The following is a 20,552-nucleotide window of genomic DNA, read 5'->3' on the forward strand; positions in this document are numbered from 1 at the left end:
TTTTTAATCCTAGGTAAAGCTAAAAAGTAAAGGACCCTTGGATGGTTAATTCCAGTCCAAAGTGACTATGTGGTGCTCATCTTGCTTTCAAGCCAAGGGAGCCGGCATCTGTCCACAGACAGCTCATGTAGCCAGCATGACTAAACCGCTTCTGGCACAATGGAACACCGTGATGAAATCCAAAGCGCACAGAAATGCCATTTACCTCCCACTACAGAAGTACCTATTCATCTACTTGCACTGGTATGCTTTCAAACTACAACTATGAAGAGGGTTAGAAACATAGAACCAAATCCAGAGGAAGCAGCTAGTTGTACATAAATCCCATTGCAATCAACAGGACAAGGTAATTGGAACTAATCTGCGATCTACTCCCTTTGGTGTGACTTATTTTGTTCGGATTTAGCCAGGGGGTTTAGGACTTTTTGCAGCATTTTAGCAAGCAGTCATTGGATATGATCCAGAGGGACTTTGTCTGCTTTCTTAATCAGAGAAAGCATCTTCCAGAGTTCAAAGAATCATCTCTGTTCCCAACACATGGAGCATATAAAATACCAGGGAGGTTCCAAAAAAAGTGTCCTCCTCATTTGTTTATTGTTGGGTTTCTTAGTTTGTTGTTTTTGATGATGCTTCATACCACAACAATGGTGTTGTGTAAGGTTGGGGTTTTAACTTTTGGATATTTAATATGTCCACTTTCAGTCAGTTTAGGAACATGGAAAGCTGTCTTATGGTCTCTCAGACCATTGGACCATCTAGCTCAGTATTGTCTATAGCAGCCTTTCTCAAACTTGGGTCCCCAGATGTTGTTGGACTACAACTCCATTAAATCCTGACCACTGGTCTTTTTAAGCTAAAGATGATGGAGTTGTACTCCAACAACTTCTGGGAACTTAAGAAAGACTAGTTTACACTTACTGGCAGCAGTTGTCCAGGGTTTCAGCCAAGGGATCTCCCAGTCCATGGAGATGCCAAGAATTGAACCAGGAACCATGGCTTAGTAGTACAGCACTGTACTACTAAGCCATGTCCCCTCCCCCATTTTTATATGTTATGTATATCTGTTTACTACTTTAATGTATGTTACATTGAGACCCTTTGTAACGTGAAAAATAAGTAAAGGAATATGAATATTAATAACAACATCGTCATTATCTAATTTTCATACTGAGTATTTCATTAATTTATACATTATTGTTAAACTTGTAGAACAAAATCCAGCACTGGTGAAAGTGCATACCCATTTAACTCAATGTCATTATACCCAGTTCTATTACAATTAAATATTGCCCTCTAGGAGAATGTGCTTTTTCTTCTATTCCATCTCCCTTGCTAGGGGATGGAGAGAGTTGAATCTTTCTTTATATAGCTGCCACTGAATATAAATGTAAAAATATTTAAATTGACGCTATGATGCACATGCTGTGCGAAGCTCTCTGCTTGGTGTCTGAGATAGTTGTGCTCCCACTGATCTCTGAGCCTTAGAGCACAGAGTCCCTGAATGGACCCTTAAGATGACTTGCCCTTGACCAATGTTGCAATTTTATATCCTTTTTACCCTGATTAGAATGAAAAGGAAGAATATATAGCACAAATTCCTTTTCTACTGCTTCTTGAATTCAGCAATCTCAGACAGCTGAAAATGAGGTTGCATGTGGTGTGTATCAAATAATTCACTGTAGCCTCATCAAATATTTCCTTCAGGCTAAATTTAGTAATCCCTGATATCTCACCTGGCATAAATCAGCAAATAATTTGATCCTTTCTATATTCCTCTAACTTTGATTGCTTACGCTGGTTTGAAATACCGCCTTCCTTAAATTAGTGCCATACAGGAAATAATCCTAAAATATTTCAGGATGCAGAATTCATCCAGGGAGCCCCTTTCAAGGGAGACACTTTAGTTCATTGAGCTTCCAGAGAAGTTTACAATAAAGCATAAGTAGGAAAACTTTCTAAGGAGACCTTTTACTAACGACACAAAACAACTTTTCACAAGCAGCTGTATGATCAAAACTAAAATGCCTGGGCAAATAAGAAAGCTATCAACTTGTGTTGAAAAGATCTAACATTCAGCATAAGGGTATGTCTCTCTGGGAAAAAGCAGACTGCTGTACATATGTATGTGTGCGCGCGTGTGTGCAAAGCCACTACACAAGTTCCCCAGGAGGTGGGTTGTTGTTCACCAGAAGGGAGACAAAGAGGGGCAAAGTAGTTGGAAGTGCCCTGGCAAGAGCACTGGATTGACTGCATATATTTGTAGTTTTCCGTGCTGTAAACCACTTTGGATGAGCTTTGCCTAGAAGAGCAGAATATGATTTTGTTCCAGAAAATGAAATAAATAAAATAAACTCCCTGGAATGTTGTAGTCTAAAACACTGGAAGGGTACTAGGTTCAAAGTGTATTAGGTTGCCAAAGGCCAAGGAGAATAAGAGGTCTAAGTTGGCCCTCACAATTTGTTAGAGCAAGTAGTATGGATACCGTATAAGGCAATTTTCTATGTTCCCAAATCAGATTATTGGTCCATCTAGCTCTGTGCTATCTACAGTGACTGGCAGTGCCTCTCAGATTCCAGGAAGGGTTCCTTCTCAGTCCTCCCTGAAGATGCTAGGAACTGAACCTGGAACCTTCTACATGCAAGGCAGATGCTCTCCCACTAACCCATCCTTTGAATATGCTTGAAGCTATCCAAAGTCCTGCAACTCCAGCCTGATACCATCTGCTACCTGCCTGACTTAGCCACCCTTTGGCAACTGTCATGCCCCATGGATTCCAGCACACGGTCATGACAGGACAAGCTGAAGCATCCCATGCAGAATAAATCCATGCTTTACTTTTAGAGTTCAGCTGAAATCCCATTATGGCAGCATAGCAGAGGCACATTGCTTCTACCGTGACAGCCATTGGAGCTGGATGTGAACATTTACATGGCCTACCCTTGCTGCACCCCCCCCCTCCCTTCGCTATCAGTTTCTGAGACACATGGTGGCTTTGTGTGCTACATCTGGCAATAGATGCTATTAGTGGCAAAATCAGCCCTATGCTGCTGGGCAGATATAATGCTATGTACTGGGAAGGGAAAGAGGAAGAAAACTCCTTGTGCTTGCGGAAAGGGTTTATTGAGGGCTGAATACATTCCAGAATGCTATTTGCCAATTCATTACAATGGCACAGGTCCACAAACTGCGATGCCCCATTGTGACAGCCCTTGTGCCCAGTCCTAAGTGATCCTTTTGCAGCATGAGATAAGCTTGTTAACCAGAATCAATCAATATGGCTAACCTGATCCAAAAACACCCACCCACCCCGCTCACACATGAAAACAAAGTTCACCACAGCCAATCACAAACAAGCAACCACACCCTAGGCCAACCCCAACTTCTCTCACCACCAAAGGAACACAAGTGAATAGTAAAGAGAACCCGCACAAGCGATGCTGATACAAAACCCCACACATACATTAAGTAAAATAGAAACATTGCCTCCCAACCCCAGCCTACCCACCATGGCCCCCTCCACCTCTTCCCCCCTTTTCTTCCTAATGTAACCCTAATGTCTCAACAAATGAAACTGACCTGTGGAAAATGTAACTTGAAAAAAGAGACATTGTGCATTCCTTTGTAAACCAAGAAATCTTTAATAAAAATATCAACTGACCAAAAAAAAAAAAAAAAACCACACCTAAGAAATGCAAGTCTGTTAACAAATTTGGGAAGAAAAGAGAGTAAACCTCAGGCTGTAATGCCAGGCACTTTTCCTTGGGAAAGCCCTATTGAACTCACACAGGGTTTGCCACATAGGAATTGGGCTGCATAGCCACAAGGGATCTTCTATTCCCTATTTTTACTACTTTGCAGGAAAAGGAAAGATTTTTGCATTCCCAGTAAAAGGGGCAAGAACCACACACCCGGTTGAACTGGTCTCTTTGTCCTTTCAGTGGCTTGTGACCCTGGCTTCCACTAGAGCTTTCTCATTCCTGGGCCTTTAAATGAATACATTTCTCATATTAGTGTAAATCCTGTCCCCTATATATGGGTGATGTCATTAATCTTGTTTTACACCATGATATATTACTAAGTGACACCATGCATTGTGCATGTATTGTTACTCAGCTCACATGCTTAGTGAAGACATTGCCCGCATGTGGAATGCATACCTCAAGCCAGCTGTGAAATATTTCTTTTTAAAACGCAGAGAAAGTGGAATTGAACATAAGGACAAAGTGCCTTTTCCCCTCACTGTAGTATGGAATAACAAAGTGAATGTTATGCCTGCAAACCTATGCACACTTAACAAAGCAAAAACCTCATTGAATCTAGTAGGACTTGCTCCAAGCAAAAATGTGTGGGGTTGCACACTGTAGGACTCTTAGGCTGCAACCTTATGCACACACTTACCTGGAAGTATGTCATTGTGAAACTGATGGGACTTAGTCATAAGTAGACATACAAAGAGTTGCACAGTTAAGGACACTTACCAGATGTTTGAAACAAAGGTTCCATTTGTGTTTTTTTACTAATACCCCACTCCAAATCACCATTACCTAGGGGTAACTCCTGTCCTTTTTTTAAAAAAAGTGTAGTTTCAGGTGAGTATATTCATGATTGTGGACTGTTTTCAAAGGAGGAATGCAACTCAGTTTTAATAATTAGAATGCAAGATCTACATTGCCTTGAGAAAGTTAGTTGGCTATGAAATGAGAGTCTTCTACTTTCTCTCCCATAGTGACAACGGTCATAAGTGAAGCATTCTAAAGTTGCTGGATTCCATCAGCCAGCACAGAGGGCCACAGGTCCATCACCCTTGAGTTCAAGGTAACAGGCAATGGGGAAAAAACCTTTCCCTGAGACCCTTCATAGATGCTGCCAGATAGAGCAGACAGTCCTGGGCTAGATGTACAAATATATGGCATATGTTACTTTGGATGCAAGGGGAAATATCCAGCCCATCTGACCAGTTGGTTTTTCTCAGGAGATGGCAAGAAAACAAAATGTCAAACTTCTGTAATGCTCATAAAAATATTTTCTAAGTGATTTTTTTTTGTCACCATCAGCAATGGTGAGGTGGTTGTCTTCCCCGAAATCTAATTCCAGCACCAGTTGCAAATCCGCCAGTGGTGAAAACATTGCATTTACCAGTAATCTGACCTCAGAGAGAACGTGATAATGAGATCCACCAACAGCTCATTTCTAGCTTGGAATTCTTGATGGTTTATTTAGTTTGACTGACTGCAGTAGATTGCAGCTACGAATATAGTTGCTATGGAAGGAATGCCTTACAGTCAGCATTTCTTTTAAAGAGGTCAGGAATTTGCCATATCTCTGATAAACACGGATGGTTTAATGATGGGAGACAATATAATAGTTAACATCTACTGTGCATGGCAAGGCTTATGCTTCAGCATTCCTTTCCCCTCCCCAAAAAATTGTGGATTATTTTTATTTTTATTTAGTGATGAAATATCAGAAATGTAGAGCAAATATTCAGAAGTGATTACATGCTGACGTAATAAGCAGGAAAATATGGTTTGGAGTTGAATAAATGCCATAGAATTCCAGTATCTCAAGTGACCCATTGTAGCATCTCATTCATGTCAGTAAAGCCGGTCCTGTTTTCCTCCATGGCACTCACAATGCAAAAACGGCAGGAAATTCCTTTCCTGTCTTGACAGACTCTAACAAACACCCTCACAGCAAGGAAGTTTTCTGCCTCACTCATCATCCAATGTCTTAATGCATCATTTAGTTCTTTATTCAAGGCTAAGCATAAACTGAGCCAGTCATAGTCCAGCATCCCTATTCTCTTAAGTCATTGTTTGCCAAACTTTTGATACTGGGACAGAGTTTTCCACACCACTCCCCCGGGTTAAAACTGAAAGTATACTGTGTTCTTATGCTCAAAAAGATACACACAGATTTTGCTTTTGATCAGCTACCGGAACAATGGGTGGGCATCCTGCTTGCAATTATTTATTTTTTAAATGTTCCATCCTCTCCTTTACTCAGCCAGTCAAGTACTTGCTTTATTGGCAAGGGTGATGCTTTGGGGATACTGCCCATATCTAGCATAGATTGTACCAGGGAATCTCGTATTTGAGATTTCAGCACCTCCCATTGACTGAAAATCCACTAATTTGCTTCATGGTTTTATCATTCTGTCATGGAATTAAATGGAGGTATCTGAAGTACTGTGCACCCTTCAGTTGATAGCAGACTGGTAAGAGACCTGTCAAATCAACTCTGTCCATGTGCTTTCCTGAGGAGACAGTGCTAGTCAGGTTCTCGGTCTAGTGGATAATGCTACACACTATCATGGATAGAAGGCAAACATTCTATTCAGTCTTCCCAGTTTTCCGCTTTCTTGATGACACGAGGGTAGCTGGATGCAAGAGGGACATGGCTCCTGCATCTTTAACAGTTGTTGTGTAACAAGTTACGTCAACTGAAATTCTCTCTACTGCACAACTGTTAAATATACAATAGTCCTGTCATCTTTTGCATCTGGCCAATCTAGATGGAGCCCTTACCAACTCCTTTGAGATTTACCCTATCTCATTAAACACACACACACACACACACACACACACACTTGCTAGCCCTGCAGATAAAAGACCCAACGTGTTTTGATACTACTGCATACATGACTTAAAGTGGGGTCCTCTGGAGTAAAGACACTGAGGATTAAAGCCCCCAAAGCAGCAAGGCAAACGTGGGAGTAAGCTCCTTCCAAGCAAACATATATGCCTATATGCCCTTCTTTGGGGAAAAGCCCCACTACCCTAACGGGAGTTACTTCCAAGGAAACATGCAAGCACAGTGAAGATGATTATGTCCTTGGAACCTGGCATTCTTCTTCTGTTGAACTCAATATTTTTGACAACTTTCAGTTAGCTTTAGATAAGGGATTTTTCTTCTTACCATGCCACAGTCCATGTTTCTTTGTATTTCAGGGAGCCAGCATGGTGTAGTGCAGGGGTCAGCAAACTTTTTCAGCAGGGGGCCGGTCCACTGTCCCTCAGACCTTGTGGGGGGCCGGGCTATATGGGGGGGGGATGAACCAATTCCTATGCCCCACAAATAACCCATAGATGCATTTTAAATAAAAGCACACATTCTACTCATGTAAAAACATGCTGATTCCTGGACCGTCCACAGGCCGGATTTAGAAGGCGATTGGGCTGAATCCGGCCCCCGGGCCTTAGTTTGCCTACCCATGGTGTAGTGGTTAATAGCGGTGGTCTCGTAATCTGGTGAACTGGGTTTGCTTCCCCGCTCCTCCACATGCAGCTGCTGGGTGACCTTGGGCCAGTCACACTTCTCTGAAGTCTCTTAGCCTCACTCACCTCACAGAGTGTTTGTTGTGGGGGAGGAAGGGAAAGGAGACTGTTAGCCTCCTTGAGGCTCCTTAAGTGGAGTGAAAGGTGGGATATCAAATCCAAACTCCTCCTCCTCCTCTTCCTCTTCCTCTTCTTCAGATGTTCTCCTAGCAAGCAAGCTAAGCATGTGTTTTGAGTCACTCTACATGATAACATACCAGTGGAAAGTTGTCTCTGCTGTTATTGGAAATGGCCAGAAAAATTGCTTTTTTGGTGGGGGTATGTATTTATATGCACGGAGCAGGGGAGCATGATTTAGCCAAAAAGCTGTAGACCTTGATATAGTAACTGCATGTCCCAGGCTGCACTAAGAAGTTGAATGTAACTAATAACCAGGAAATCACCATGCTGAAATGTTCAGTGTGTCATTCTTGTCTCATTTTAGATATCTGGAGTCAACGACAGAAGGCAGCATCCCTTTGGGAAGATGTGCTGCCATGTTACCTTTGTGTTTGAAAGTGATTGACTGCAAGAGTTCAAATAATTTATAATACAGACATTATTGTGAGAGTGTGGCAAGGATTTGCGACTTTCAGTAAATTAGAAACATGGAATCTTGTGAATGATCTTGTGGTTAAAAAAAGAAGAAGAACAGAAAACTCTGCCTTGAGAATACAGGCAGCGCTAGTCAAAAGTGTTGTAAGGAATTAAGCCAAACCAGAAAGACAGAAGACCAACCAGATAAAAGACTATGCTATCTCACATCAATCTTCAGAGGATTCTCATAAATCAAACAAAGCTTACCCAAGACTAAGCCGGCACTGGCCACTATTTAAGGTTGAAATAGGCAGCTGTTGCTTAGATGTTGTAGAATATATGCAATGAAAAATAGGTGTGCTAAATGTTTTATTGGACCTCTTTTGGTGTAAAAAATATGTATGTTTTTGAGTTGTACAGAACCCTCCAGTTGTTGAATTAAGAGGTCATATACTGCTACAAAGTCCATCCTATGAAATATGTTAACCTTACTATGTCGTATTAATCAGCACAGCTAATGCAAGAGGGCTCTATTATGTCAGAAAGACTGTGTAGCTTTTGATATTTGCAAGTCACAAAATTAGACTGAATTTTAGGTTGTCTCCTCTGCAACTTTAAGCATCTCTATGGTGTGAAGTAGCTTGGTATAAGTAATGTTCCAGTTTCTGGAAGGAAGGACATGGAAATGGAACCATGTTGTGGGCTCCCTCTTACATGGCCAAGGTCTTCTGGCTTTAGTGACGCAGAGCTGGAAGAAGACAGGCTGTAGTGGCTTCCACACTGCTAACATCAGGAGAGGGTCTGAGTTATCAGACTTGCTTACATTTTTAAAAACAGACTGACACATAATCTCTTAATGTCCAGATGAACTGGATGCATCTGAACACCTTTTTTCATTTGCAGTCATGTTTTAATATCCTGAGGGGTCCCTTACTGTTAAAAGGGCAACCAGTTATAACAAAGTAGAGAGTAAAAGGATATAAGTTGTCGAGTTCACTTAAAAACTATCTTCTGGTGCTGTGGTGTTTGATATATTTCTTTCTCTCTCTTTTTGGTTTTTGTATAATTTTGAATACTGAAAGAGACATTCTTACAAGGGATGCAAAGTTACCAAATTTTAATCTTCTTGAAAGCCACAACAAGTGACCATTGACTGGAACGTAAACAGCATTCGTTGCAATGCCAAATTTACTTAATATCATTCGTAAATTTGGAACCATCTTTTGGCTATCAGATGATTGCATGTTAAAATACAACACAGTAGCATTTCAAGCATTTATTTGAATAAACTGCTTGGGTAACTTTGAAATCCACATCTGTTTTCTACACACACATACCTCTCTAACCTACCCCCACCACTACCCACACACATTGGAAAAGTTGCACACTATGTTTTGAAGCAGGCAGGTGTATTTATTATGTAAATTCCTCTGTAGCCATGGCTATTTCAGTGTAATACAAATAACTACTCTGATTTCATGCCCCTAAGGCAAATGCATTTATGAGTAGCTGCAGTGTACTAGCTGAAAGCTCCATTATATATATGCAGTAGATTGCGAGATTTTTAAGCGTCTAAAGCGTGTTTGGCTTGTGGTTCCAATCATTGCAGTGTGCCTGGGAGCAGTGTTACAGATTCTCTATAGAGCGAGCTTATATGACTTATCATTGAATTTCAACTCTTACACAAAATAGAAAGGGAATTTGTCAATAAAACTGCAAGGGAGTGGTAAAGACCTATATCCTCATCTGAAACAATAGTGGTAGTGTTCATGAGACTGTGTGGTACATGCAGACTTAAGCATCTTATATAATAGTGTCTGATGCCTCCGCAATCCTACCAGTTTATATTTTCCTGAACTAATTTATGTATGTATTTAAGAAATGTAAATGCTGACTCTCAATCAAATGTTTCCAAGGTTGCTAATAACATATCTAAAAGTAGCAGCATGATAAAATCCACAGAAAAAAATGAAAACAAAGAAAACTAGAAATGTTTTTTAAAAAAACGTTTTTCACATTCTTTGCCATTTTGTAGCTTATTTTGGCTTAATAAGCATGGGAGGGAGTGTGTGAAGAACTTCATTTGCCCCACCACAGTTCTTCCTGTCCCCAGTGCTGGCTATTTGCAATGAGAAGAAAGCTCTCGTTAGTGTCAAGAGGAGCTTTCCTCCCTGTGAGATTAGCAATTGGATGGGTGATTCTAATCAGGACAACGTGGCAAAAGATTAAGCCCCCTCCCCACTTGCTATGGTCCCAATCTGTCTCAGCACTGTTCTGTCCCTGCCCCCCCCCCCAACACCAGCTATCTGTGAAAGAAAAGCCAGTCAAGCAAGGGAAAACTACGTAACTATACACATTGAGGGTTCCTCCACACAATATTGTTGTCATCCATCTGTCTCAAGAGACAATGGAGTGCTCCTCCAGGAGTGAAGTCAAACCACTGCATTAGCAGCACCAAATTGATGTCCCTGGGGCGCAAGCCTGGAGAGTGTGTATGGAGGTCCTGAGCTGCCCATACAACAATATCCCCCTCTCAGCCCCACTAATGTGGTCCAAAGGAAAGCAGAGCAATACATTTGGCACCAGCTTGGCTGCAGGAGTTGTCGAAAGAAGGTGTACAAGACACCATCCAACAGCCTTAGGGTACAATACCTTCAGAGTCATTTAAGTCCTGCAGTTTGGTTCTTGTGATTATTTTTGTGATGAGGCAGATGAACTTATGGCAAGCAAACAGATGAAGTCACATTTTGGTGCAGCATATTGATTTAAAATGGCGCCCAGCACTCAACTATCAACAAAGATCTCCGTCTCAGGAACCCTCAAGCCAAGTTTGGTGGTGATATTCTGAGAGGCAGCCAAACTTACAGAGAACAGACAGACAAACTATTTTCCAAAAATATATAGTAGATGTTCTGACTTTTAGTCCCGTTCATTCTTTGTATCCTAGATATCTGTTCAAATCAGTGTATGATTTAGAGGGGACGAGTATAGCTCTTTAATCCTAGATGCAGGTATGATAGGTGCCTGGACCCTGAAAAGTATGTACTACTATGCTGGCTCACTTAAACTCATGCCCATCTGCTAGAGTGGCATGATGCCCACCTAGGCACAAGGCAATATTGCAGTTTAAACAGGACACAGTTGCCAAGCACATATAAGTTTATAAGGATGGCTTTCAAAATCCAACATGTGTTACAAGGTGGGCATTTCCCCCCATCCCAATATCCTCCTGAGATACGAACAACCAAATTAAGCTTTATATACACATATTTCATTACCAGAGATCACATCTGCTGGATACCTAGTATAAAATTTGCATGAGGGAATTTGGTTGTTATCCTCAAAATTTGACAGATTTCTTGTAGGCTGCTTCTGAGAATAAGGCTGATCATAGCTTCTCTGAAAAATAATAATCGTGCCAATACCCCTGAGTTCATCTTATTTTGAAGACTCTCTATTGGCACCACAAAATAAATGATAATTATCTGGCCTTGAGAGACATCTTGTCACTATTGCTTTGGACTAAACAAGCTCTAACACACAATTAAAAGAAAGCCATATGATTGGTGCTAGAAGTGTAAAAGCGTATCAGAGGAAAGCACCTTAGTGGCGCCAATATGTGCCGTCATTGTTGAGGAACCAACATTCAACCATAACAGAGAAAGAGCTAAGAAGGGGGGGGGGGCAAGCGCAGGCCACTGGTAGAGAATACTGTCCAGTGAAGATGTATTCTTAAGGAGAGGAAACACACCAAAACTACTGATACCCCACGGCAGCCTTCCCCAACCAACCTGATGCCCTCTATATGTTGTTTGACTCCAAGTCCCACCATCTCCAACCAAGATGGCCAGCGATCAGGGATGATGGGAATGGTCCTTCTTCAGCCAACAGATGTGTACAAAAATGTGTATATTAGGATAAAGTGTGCATATAGATGCATATATTTGTGAAAGCATATACAGATATGCGGTATATTAGCAGAAATATCTTGCAAAAATGTGTATATTAGTCAAAACTGTTTGCAAAAATATGTCTGTTGGGGAAAATTCACACTAAAGTGCTAAAAAAAAATAAAAAATGTCCGAAGCAAGTTTTAAAAATCACAGATGGCAGCAGAAATGTTGAGAACTGAATTTAAGATTGGAAAAATGAGAAAATGAGAGAAATTGAAATCGAGAGATTTGCCCATACCTAGTGGTGGATCAGGACCAGCTATGCCACATTGTTTCATGCAAAACAGAAGAGGGAACGGACTGCTAATGAGAAGCTCAGCTGGAGCCCATTATAAAAGCAAGAGCAGTGAGGGGATATCTACCTAAACATCAGCCAATAGGAAATAGAGGTGTTCTTAGGCTGCAGTCCTATGTCCTATTGGAATATTTATTTATTTAGTCATCCTAATTCCAAATGCTGTTACCTGAAGGAGTGTGGGGTTGAGCATCCCAGCTCCACCCCATGCCCCCATAACTGCCCTTATTGTCCTCCTTCAGTTGCAGGCAAACATTTGTAGTGGGGAGCCAGCCTACTCATGTAGGCTCCCTGTGTGATTTTAAACCCTGAAATTAATTAATTAATTAATCAATCAATCAATTAATTATTTTTTCTTAATATTTATAGGCTGCCTTTCTGAGTACAATCCACTGAAGGCAGATACCGTAATAAAAATTCAATACGGTATTGACAATACAATATATAGAAGCATTTAATACGACAATATCTCCAAAGTCACTAAGCTGGCAGTAACAACAACATGAAAAACCACACCCAGTCAAAGATATGAGACATAATCTGCCAGCAGAGCAATGTAAAGAAGCAAATTTGGAGGATGTTCATGTTGATGTGGCTCCATGCAATCCTTCAACTGGCTCAGGCCCAAATTGTTTATGGCTTTATATATTTAAAAAACAGCACTTTGAAGTGGGGTCAAAACCACACTGGCATCCAGGACTCTGGTGGCCACATTTTGAACCAGCTGACCTTTCTGAGCCATTTTCAGTGGTCAGCGTTTTGTATAATTAAATCGGGGGTTAGTGTGGCCTGGTCATGAGCAACCTCCATGAGCAGAGTAGGTGTTCCACTTCAAAAGCGATCCAACTCATGGGAAAGCGATAGGGTCTGTAATGTGGGGAAAGAGCTAGCATACTTGTTCCCCTTCACTCTGCTAAAGATATGCCTGCATAGGCCTATTGTGCTGCACACACTATTCTTTTTGCAGCAACTTTCGGGGGGTGGGGGTGGTAAATAACAATTCCATGGTCAAGGAAGTAATTCATTTTGTTTTATTTCTGTAAATGAAGATGCAAAATAAACTGCAGGACAGGCATAGTGTGAATTTAATCTAATTCCTTTTCATCTGCAGACCTGGTCTCACCAGAAATAATTACTCTGGTTGTGACACATTTCTTTACCTAACTGGGGTAAAGTGCCATTCTTCATGTAGGCTACTCACAGCAGAACCCAAAACAGTGGACCTGTATGAATGATATTGCTCCATTCAACACGAGCACCAGGTCACTAGCTAATGGGTGACTTGGCGGGAATCCAGAATCATGAAATCCTGCACTGGAGCTCTTCTCCACTAGTTACAACTGTGAAGTATGGTGGAACAGAAGCCTAATCAGATGGTAGGAAGGAAAAAAAAGATGAGTTGGGGGATGAAAGAGAGAGAGAAAGAAATAGGAAATTATTCTGTTTTAAAATATGGCATTTGGTGTTTTCAAAGTATTAACTTCCTTCTTTCTTTTTTTGCTTTGTGACAAATGAATGTAAAAATGCTCATGCCTTGTGGCCTAAAGGACAACACAGTAGGATCAATGTTCGCTTTGTACTCTATGAAGCTTGAGATTAAAGTCTCTACTGATAAACTGAACATTCTTTAAAACTGACCAGAAGCAAACATTGTCTGTTTGCTGCTACTTTATTACAAAGATACCACTGAGAATAGTGAAGAATACTGTTTGATCTTTAACAGGTTGACCAAATGATTGCAGCAGTCAGCTGTGGTACATGAGATGCTTTCTGCAAATTATTGTTTCTGGTTATAAACCTTTATCATAATATCTCAGAATGAATTATGTATGTATTTCATGTTTTCTCTTCTCCTATCAGCCTTGATGTTCTCATTTCAAGTTTCACCCTAGCCTCCTAATAATGCAATATTGAGGCCATTCAGACACTAATTATGCCTCTATGGCTTTCTTGAAATGACTAAATCAGCATCACTTCTATAATTATCATTAGCAACTTTGTATCAGTGGCTTGCATTACACAAGAAGCTCCGCATTAAATGAGTTATGAATATATATGCATTTATAGCAATGAATCTACATTCTATACCTATCTCTTCCGCGCTCTGTTTATTTATGCACTTGTGTGGTGCTATGTATATACACACACATACTTAATGTTGCTATGTGATGCTTTTTGCATGCAATTAAATACTTGCAAAATATATGCAACTGGATATTGAGATGTTTTAACATAATGATTCAGTACAATGCCAATGTACTGTTGTTGGATATGGCATGTAGCTCAAAATATCCTGAGAAATCAAGACCAATTATGATATTTGATGACTTCCTGATCTCTCATGTTTAACTAAAAATAAAGCAAGAGTGATTGGAAGGCAGGACAAAGTAGCCAATGCAAGCAATTGCATTGTTCCTCTGCAGTCTTTTGTCCTGAAAACAAACTGATATGCACATACAAAAGGACTATGCTTTCTATGTGGCTATTCCATGTTTATCCTGTTTCAGGCTTGTATTCTCAGAATGTAATTAGGCACATTTTCTGGAATATTTAGAGGTGGGGGAAGCTCAGAATTCAGAAACCATTCAGACTAGGCTCTAAAGTGATGATTGCAATGTAAGAAAATCTAAATATTAATATCAGTGAAAGCTTCGCTACCAGTATCAACAGTTAGGGAGGGGGGTGTCATTGACACTGGTGTGGGGAGAAATGGTTAAAACACTGCTTGTTGTGCATCACAATCACAATCCTGATCCTGAATTTTGTTTTCAATTATTTATTTATTGTCTATGGCCAAAGAATTTGGCTTTTTAATGAGGAGTCTTTAAGGACTAGCCTCACCACTCCAAGCAGTTAGTCCACAGTCTCAGGGGAAACAAGTTGAAAGTTGCCTGGCCTAGCAGTGCTCAATGGTATCCGAGGTCCCATCACTCTCTGACTTTGCCACAACAGTGTCAAGGTCAGCATGGATGCAATAGGGGAGTGCTTGGCAAATTGGTAACAGCAGCTCCTTGAGGGTTCTAGATGTGGCTGCTTCGCCACTTTAGCATTAAAATGCTAATAAAAACAAAAAGATCACCCATAGGGTTGATTCACAAAAAAACCATTAATTTATTTTGCTGCCTAACCATAATTTATTTTCAAATTTCTGCACCTATGTATCTTTCCCCAGTAACAATGTGTTTAAAAAAAAACTTGTAATGGGCTCTCTTGTATTTTATGACCTATATTATTACTCTCTGGGTAGCAAAATGATGGTGCCAAACTAATTATTGCTTTGTCTAATTTTAAATCCAGGTCTAGAGAGATTAACAACTTGCACATTAATTCAAGCATCAACAGACTACATAACATAATGCAGATTCAAGGGAATTAAGGAGCCTGTTCTGAAAAACCTTTATACACTTTGGGCCTGAACCTAAGCTGGTGTAAAGTATTTTCATGATGGCGTTTTACTTTGGAAGCAAGGGGATCTGTATTTGCTGATGAGTTGACCTCTTCACTTTGTTTTTTTAAAACACTCTTGGCCATAACCCAACACAGAGTTAATGAAATTAATAGGTTGTATCCATTGGTGGCTTTGCTGCACCAGAAAGCACTTTATTCCTGAAAGTCAGAGTACCTCATTTTTGCTGATTCCTCCTACCTACTAGACAGCTATATGAAGCAGATCATATGTTTTTAGCCCCCCCCCCTTGGCTCTGGCTTCAGCAAACGTTGGTTGCTACCTGGTACCAGCTGCCACACCCAACTGTTTTTTTCCTGTGAGTCATAGGGGAAAGGTTCCCTACCCCTTTCTAAAGCACAAAGCTGAACCTAGATTCAGACATAAAGAGTAATGAGTGGTTTTTAAAAGATGCAAACTCTTTTGATCTTCTTGCAACCACTCCAGGGAAGAAATAATAGGGGAAAGCACACAAGTCCGAGGCTCATTCACATAATGTGAAGCGATAGCTTACTGTTACATCCAAACTGTGGTCACTGTATGACCAAATCTTCTCCCCCAAGCAAAATGGGCACTTGCTCACGCCCTGAGATATGTAGAAAATATTTGTGATTGTGGTGGTCTGTTTACCTGACTCGTATGCAGTAGGAAAACCTCAATCTGATTATCAATTCTTATATATAACTTTACAGTTATTTTCATTTGCTGTGGAATTGAATCTGGGGTTTCTGCTGTGTTCCTTTAAAATATAAAAATGTATATTGGCAGGTCTCTAAGACCTTCCTGTAAATCCCGCTCAGTAGACTTAAAAATAATAATAATTGTGATTTCCCACTATTGTTCTTTTCACAAAGAAAATCTATGGACTGTATGAATAGTATGCTAAATATTTTATTGACAAAACTGTTCCTAAAAGTGTGTACAAAGGCTTCAGACACCACAAAGGGAAAGGGGTTGCTGCAGTGATTTTGAAATCACCTTCGCATGTATGGTACATGGGTTGCTGAAGGACCAGTTTGACCCCCTTGATACTACTGAATATTACTTTGACTCATCTCTTAATTCTGATTATGTGGTGCAGTTGTATCAATCTGAGGTCAAGGGCCTGAATAAATTCTTTTGTGAGGGACTATTAGCAGGTCTATTAGAATTGAAAAGACCCATGCATCTAAATGGTCTTATGAGAATAGAATTACAAATGATGAGTTTTTAAATAAATTGTCATTTCATGGAAACTTATTAGAGAACTTATTGTATTGTTAATGCACAATATTGTTAAGTGATGCCGTCCATTTGTAGAGTAATAGTATAAAGGGGTTGAGAAACAGTTTTATTGATGTAGTTTTTGCTTTGATTCCATTTGTTGCATTTTACTGTAGATTGGTGGAGAAAGTTGAAGTCTTTATACCTTACATTTAAAAATATTTCTTCTTGAGGCTGCAATCCTATATATACTACTCTGGGAGCAAGCCTCATGGAACTCAATGAGACTTACTTTTGAGTAGATGTGTATAGAAGTGCAGCCTATAAAATCTATCTTTCTTTCTTTCTTTCTTTTATACCCTTTTATAACTTATGAAGCAGAAATGATAAAATTAATGTATACTTTAGTCAAAACCCTCCCAGAGCAGCTTACAAAAATCAGTATCAAGGCAGTTCCTGCCTTCAAGCTTGTAGTCTAAAAAGACCTCACACATAAGGAAAAGGGTGTGTGAGAGAGGAGGCAGAATCAAGTTCAAGCTCAAGTTCTTGAAGTGACCATTCTTCTAATGCAGATGTGTCTATGCAGATTTCTGGCTGGCTGATATAAACAACGCCTCAAGATATAAGTTCTGTCTCTCTTGTCCTTGATAAAAAACCAGTTCCTCCCTGGAAGTACTCACCATCCAACACCAGATCTAGGAACAGAGAAAGACAGGAGAACAGGGTTGCTCCCACCACACGGTTCTTCTCTCAGACAGCCATCGTCATGGTAGATGCAATCCTCACAGAAGGGGACCTGATGGAGCTGCCCTCCTTTCATGCTGATGTTAGTGGTGATTTAAGCACTCTGGGGCAAAATACGTAACATCAGCAGGACTAGTGTCTCATCCATACTTGGAACGCAATCAGCAGACATGCCTAGAATTGTATTCTTGCTTGGCACTGGGCCTAACTTCCAAGTAAAAGCACATAGGCTTTGAGCCTTGCAACAAATCTTTATAGTAGGCCAATATAGTAGACCTCAAATTACTTTGGTGCTGAGGGCTGATGCTAACAGGTTCACCTAAGGTTCCCCAAGTGCATGGTTGAGGTGAGATCCAAACTGATTCATCTCATAGTTCATTCCTCCAACACACTGCACTAGCTCTCATAGAGCTGTCAAAATGTCCACAGGTTATGGTGACATCTCTTTATATAGCAAAAAAACCCAGAATGTGTGCATGTGTGCACGTACAAAGGGTTTATTTTACATGAACAGGAATTCTGCTTCTTCTTCTTTTTTACAAATGGCACACATGCCAGGAGGTAGTGGCACAGGAGGCAAGGAAAATATGGAACTTTGTTCCATAATTAATTTTATCTAAGAATATAGTTTATGCAGCACTTGCCCTATTAGAATGATCTGAATGGTCTTTGGAGATTATTTAAATCTCTAGTCCCATCTTGGAACAACTAAGTGAACTAGCTCTTATAAATTGAAACCATTTACTGTTTGTGGATTGGTCCTTCTGCATACAAACAATAGTGCTGGGGAAGAAGAGAGCTATCTTTAGTGCTTGAGCATCCCTATGTGAAACACCTAACACAGCCATCACCAAGCTGGTACTCTCCAGATGTTTGGTACTCCAACTCCCCATGCTGGCTGGACACCGTGAAGGCTGATCTAACACATTATTAGAGTGGCTGGGACAACCCAGTGAGATGGGCGGAGTACAAATGATAAAATTCTTCTTCTTCTTCTTCCTTTCAGTTCTGACAACATAGATGTATGTCAGGGACTGGCCAGACAAAGAGATGTGGTGGGAGGCACAAACTGGGGAGCCTCCAATGGAACCTCAGAGAAGGAAGGTTCAAAGCCAGGGGATTTGTGGTAGGACACCAAGGAGAGGGTCAGAGAGAAAAGATTGGAAGGTGGTGCTGGATGCTGAAGGGGCAACAGGGTTTAGTGAGCAGAACGAGCCTGTGAAAAGCAGTTCAGACTTTGAGGCCAAAGCAGAGGAGGAGAGGCGTCAAGAGATTGCTGAAGAATCCAGGGAGTCTCCCTCTCCTGCTGTTGCAAGCTCCCCTCCTCCCTGGTCTCCGAGAACTCGCAAAGTAATGAGAAGATCAGAACAGAGATCAGAGGTGCACAGACACAGTTTGAGAGTGCTTGGGAACCATCCAGGAGAGAAGGAGCTTTAGAGAGGGTGAAAGGAAGGGACCTTCAGTCCTGGCAACTGCTTCATAGGGGCAAGGCCTACTGGGCCATGTTGCTGAGACCACAAGGCCAAGTTGTATGTCCGTTTCCTTGCAGAAAGAGTTAACTGATAAGTGATATCTACTTATTTTATTGCTGACCTGTGTCTGATTCCAGCCCTGACAATCTATGTGACAGTGGCAGGGTGGTCTCTCAGCATCCTCAGACAGGGCTAGAAAAGACCCCTGTGTGAAACCCCGGGCGTTCAGAGTCAAGGATATACCTGTGGGTTTAGGGCGGTATATAAATTCAATCTATCTATCCATCTATCTACAAATAAATAAAAGGATTAGGAACCTGTGGCCCTCCAGATGTTGTTGGATTCCAGTTCTCAATCCTCCAGTCAGAATGTCCATTGATCAGGGATGATGGGAGCTGCAGTCCAGCACCATATTGAATGCCACAGGTTATCTGTGTGTTAGAGACAATACCGAGCTTCGCTGAGCAATAAGACAGCTTCTTATGTTCCTATGGAAATGTCTTTATTTGTTTATAGCATTTGTGTCCGAATTCTACAAGTTTGAGGCAGCTCACAACAATAATCCATAATAAAATAAAACGACATCCTCATGTAAAAATGGCAACACTAAAATTAAAAGCACAGGACATTGAACTTAGCAGATTATATCAGATAGGCATACAATATTTGTTTACTGACCAAAGGTCTTTCCAAACAGATATGTTTCATTTATTTATTTAGAAGATTTATATTCAGTCCTTCACTAAAAACTCCCAGTGTGATAAAAGAAAATAAAAGAAGTGGCCATTAAAACAAAATAAAGCCATTAAATTCAAAAGAATGGATAAAAACACAGTCAAGGGAACTTACGCTATATGCTGAAATGCCTGCACAATTTTTTTAAGCCTTTATGTGGTGCCAAAACAAAACATCAAAGAGGCCTCCAGGTAAACCTCTCTGCAAAGAGCATTCTACAGATAGAGTGCCATAACCAAAAGGGCTGCCTGTTTGGTCACCGGCCCCCTAATGGCTAGGAGGGATGAATTCAACCAAACATTGTGGGATATTATCCCACAGCCTTGGAGCTACAGCAACAAATGCCTTGCTTCCTGTTGATGCCATGTTCACTTCATGCAATAAAGGTCATAGGAGAAGGAGTCTTGAATGGTAATAGGGGAGAGACACATATAGAGAGAGTGCTGAGCCCTGAAGTTTGTAGGCTGTCCCTGGACATTAGTACAGGTGTCAAATTCAGTTCTGATGTTCTCTTCCCCCACCCTTTCTTACCCGTGGCCCTTCCACAAAAACACAACCTGTGCCATCAGAGCTGACAGCACTGATCATTCATTTGGGGAGGATGTACAAGAAAAGCAGCAGGTGCTTGCTTGGCCTTCTTGTTTGGCAGGAAGAAGATATCAACATCCCTGAACTGGAGCTATTTTCTCTATAGAGGAAAATCGGGCTTCCCTAAGACAAGGTAAGGATGTGGGAAAGTCTTCTCCAAACTGGTGCCTTCCAGTTTCTTGGACTACAACTCCCATGGCTGCAGCTGAGTTGTAATCCAAAGTGTCTGAAGGGCAATTTAAATCTATATGGAAATATGTGCAG

The 20,552-nt window shown here is 40.8% G+C and overlaps 1 protein-coding gene across 9 annotated transcripts in view; it reads right to left on the reverse strand.

Moving 5' to 3' along the window:
* LOC310664653 (uncharacterized protein) overlaps positions 1-20,552 on the reverse strand; it is a gene marked incomplete at its 5' end in the record, with an annotated part of 413,140 nt that overhangs the window by 250,114 nt on the left and 142,474 nt on the right. The window lies entirely within an intron of this gene.

This window comes from Podarcis tiliguerta (assembly GCF_965153285.1).
Source record: "Podarcis tiliguerta genome assembly, chromosome: 1".
In the NCBI taxonomy this organism is placed as follows: Eukaryota; Metazoa; Chordata; class Lepidosauria; order Squamata; family Lacertidae; genus Podarcis; species Podarcis tiliguerta.